General features: G+C 47.0%; 1 non-coding gene across 1 annotated transcript; it reads left to right on the top strand.

The window, feature by feature from the left end:
• The first annotated feature begins 2520 nt into the window (after positions 1-2520).
• On the top strand, positions 2521-2623 carry LOC115892484. Its single transcript, XR_004052364.1, has one exon. It is a non-coding gene; the product is annotated as a U6 spliceosomal RNA (small nuclear RNA).
• The last annotated feature ends 1114 nt before the right edge of the window (positions 2624-3737 follow it).

A 3737-nucleotide genomic window follows, 5' to 3' on the forward strand; every position in this document is an offset into this window, starting at 1 on the left:
AGCCACCACACCTGGCCAATGGTGGGAGACGTGTAATATTTAGGTAGTTACCTCATCATTCTCCAAGACCCAGCATGAGCGGTCCAAGGAGGAACATCAGATCAGGGGTTAGAAGACCCAAGGTTGATTGACAATCCCACCCCTTCAAAGCTATGTGATGTTGGGGAAATCACTTCACCTCTCTGATAGTCCTTATTTTATTTTATTTTTTATTATACTTTTGCATTTGTAAAATAAAAAGTGATATTTATGCCATGTCTCTCATTAGGTCATTGTAAAATTCAAATGAGACCTTTGATAAAATGCACCACTCTGTACAAATAAAGGAAGCATATCAGGAAAGAACGTCTGAAGCTTGGGTTCAGATTCCCGCTCTGCCAGTGAATACTTCTGTGTCTATGGGCCTCAGGTATCACTTTCTCCTTTTATGCTTCCGTTTCTTCATCTTAAAATGTAATAAATAAATTAAGCATCTTGGCAGGGGGTGCAGACGAGGGCTTCTGCCTTTATGATACATGGAATACCAGAGGCGAGGCATTTTCCTGTTGGAATTCTAGAGGAGGAAGCGTCTATCTTTGGCTGCTTCCCTTAGGGAACCCCACAATGAGAGAAAGGTCTTTGTGCCTCACGTGGCTGAAAGTCCTGCCCGTTTCAGTTGCAACTGTGTCCTAAGGAATCCCAGCTTCAATTTGCTCTACCATACACACAATCCACTTAAGGAGTGAGAAAAATCTGCTACATATATAAACCAGATCATGTCACTGGCTAGTCCGAAACCCTCAGTGCTTAATATACCTCCCACTTACAACAAACCCTAAATTCCTTATTAGGGCCTCTAAGGCCAGGTAAGACCTGTCCGCAACCTCCACCCCCCACCCCACCCCACCCACTCCACTGGCCTTACTGACCAAGGCTGCAGTTATACCTGCCTTCCCATGGTTCCTCACTCCTGCCCTGATTTTTGTTGTCTGAAGGTAATGGTTCCTCAAATCCGTCCTGATCCTTGTTGCCTGAGGTTAATGGTTCCTGGAACCTGCCCTGATCTTTGTCACCTGAGGGTAATGTTTCTTCCATGGATGCTTTTTTCCCCTGCATTCCTTTCCTGTGGCTGCTGTAAGAAGTCACCCCCCAAACTGGGTGACTTAACAGAAATTTACTCTCTTCCAGTTCTTAAGGCTGGAGTTGAAAACTAAGGTGTCAGCCAGGCCCCACTCCCCAAAAAGGTTCCAGAGAACCACAGACCCTCCCAGCTTCTGGTGGCTTTGGCTTTCCCTGTGGCAGAGTCCCCAGCTCTCTGCCTCTGTCTTCACATTGCCTTGTCTTCTGTATCTCTGTCTTCCCCTCTCTGTCTCCACTTGTCACTGGATTTAAGCCCATCTGGATGATCCAGGGTGATTTCACCTTGAGACCCTTTTAAATTACCTCTGCATAGATCCTTTTTCCAAAGAAGGTCACCATCACAGGTCCCTGGGAATGTTTGGCTAGGACATGGACACATCTTTCTGGGGGCCACCATTGACCCACAAACCCCATTGCCACACATTTTTGATGGGTGAGAAAATACATTTTTGATAGTCACAATCGGGACAGGGGCAGGGGGAGGATGGTGCTCCCGACAACCAGTGGGTAGAGGCCAGACAAGTTGCCAAAAATCCCACAGAGCACAGGATGCCCCTCCACAAGAGAGGATTCTCCAGCCCCAAATGTCAATAGCGCTGAGATGGAGCAGACCTGCCTTCCAGTTTTGGCACCTGCTGTTCCCTCTTCCTGGGAGACTAGTCTCACATGCCTGTGGAATCTGATCTTGTTACTGAGGCCTCACCACGGCCACCCCATTACCCCATCCACTCGCTACTGCAATATGTGTTTCATTTCCCTCAGAGCCGCGTCTCAATGGGAAGCCCTTATTGATTCACTTACTTGTTTGCTGTGTCTCCCTCTCTCCCCTCCCCAGTGCTAACCCCCAACAGGAGACTGACCACTAGCTCCGTGTGAAAGCTGGATTTTGTCTCTTTCCGAACCACATCTCCATGCCAAGAACAGAGCAGGTGCTCTGTGCACACTTTATGAATGGAAGAATGAATGAATGAACAAGTAAATATCCTGCAAGAGGGCGGGCCTCAGAGGCACTGTCCACACCAAACATTGCCAGCACCCTTGAGGGGACTGATGGGACTTCAGGAACTCAGAGAGACCATCGGTGAATATACCAAGATGTCCTTTCCCAGAGAGCTTAAGCAATAAATAAGAAAAGATCTTCCCTTCTTTTTCTCTGTGAGTTTAAGTCAAAATGTGGGTTCCACCAGTGTCTATTGTGTGCCAAGGATGGTGACAACTGATGTGATATTAACAATGAGGCTGCATGCAAGATCCCTGACTTTAACAAGCCTGGATTGTGGTTAAGACGATGAGACTGAACCCAGATAAAACAGTGTCTGATTAGGTGCCAGGTTGTGTGAGGCTAGAGAGAGCCAGCGGCTAGGCAGGGACGGGTGGCATGGTAAAGGTGTCATCATAGGGGCTTGCTTCAGCAGCACATATTAAAATGAGAATGGTACAGAGAAGATTAGCACAGCCCCTGTGTAAGAATGACACCCCAATTTGTGAAGCGTCCCATGTTTTGCTCAGTCTTTGGAAGGTCATTCACCTTAGTGAACGTGCTCCAAGGAAACAATGTGAGGCAAAGCAAAACAAGTGACACCAAATGTTCAAATTGTGGTTGTGCACTACAAAAATATTTACGTAAGGTGATTTATGATATAAGAAAGGAACAGAGTTACATGTGAAATGCATCTTGCAAATGGGGGGAAAAGTCATCATAGAAAGGTAGACCCTTGCCTGGGTCCGAATGAATGGGGAGGGCTCCTATTGGGAAGGAGCCTCTGAGGGGCCAGCCACACATTGGTCATCACTGAGAGATGAAGGGAGAAGCCTGGGCCACTTGGGAGCTGGTGAAGAAAAGGCCCCAGGAGAAGGTGGCAGCATGGATGGGTTTAGGTTGGATTCTATCACTTTCCGTCCTTGACCACTGAGACTAGGGGTGTGTGTGTTTGACCCACAAATAATACAGGCCCAACTGGGAGCTTTCAGTAAGGGAGGACACCTCAGAAGTCATTTGGGAAGATTGATCTGAGAGAAATAGAACAGCCAGGAAGAAGGAGAACTTGAAGGGAGGCTACAGTCCCATTTGCGGGTGATTGCGCCCATCCAGGCATGAAATGGTTTACTCTATTAGAAATGCCTATTTATTTCATAAGAAGAAGCAGAAACCTCCTTCAGCTTTCCATCCTTGCCTCTCCTGTTGCCTCTCCTCTTCTCTGTGTTTGGAATTCTTGCTTAAAAATTCATCTGACTACACACCTGCTCGGAGTGATTCTCTTCTCTGCAACAAAGCACTCATTTCCAATGAGGAAAAGTGGAGTCACAGAGATGCTGGGAGGGAATGGTCCTGCAGAAGATGCAGCAGAAGGTACATACTCATCAACAAGGCTGACATCTGTTGGAGACAACCATCTCCCTGAAGCCTCAACATCCACATTGCTTGACTTGGTTAAAATCTTTCACCTCAACACAGCATGAATGCAGCTTAAAAAAGAAAAAGTCATGCCTCTGTGTGTTTCATTGTACGCACTCGAAAAGCAGGTAGAATGCAGAAAAGTGGGGCTTCAGCCTCTGCAGGAAAATGGCAATGAAAACACAACCATGGAATTGTCCCAGCAGGAAGAGACTCTGGCTGC

The sequence above is a fragment of the Rhinopithecus roxellana genome, chromosome 12 (assembly GCF_007565055.1).
Source record: "Rhinopithecus roxellana isolate Shanxi Qingling chromosome 12, ASM756505v1, whole genome shotgun sequence".
NCBI lineage: Eukaryota > Metazoa > Chordata > Mammalia > Primates > Cercopithecidae > Rhinopithecus > Rhinopithecus roxellana.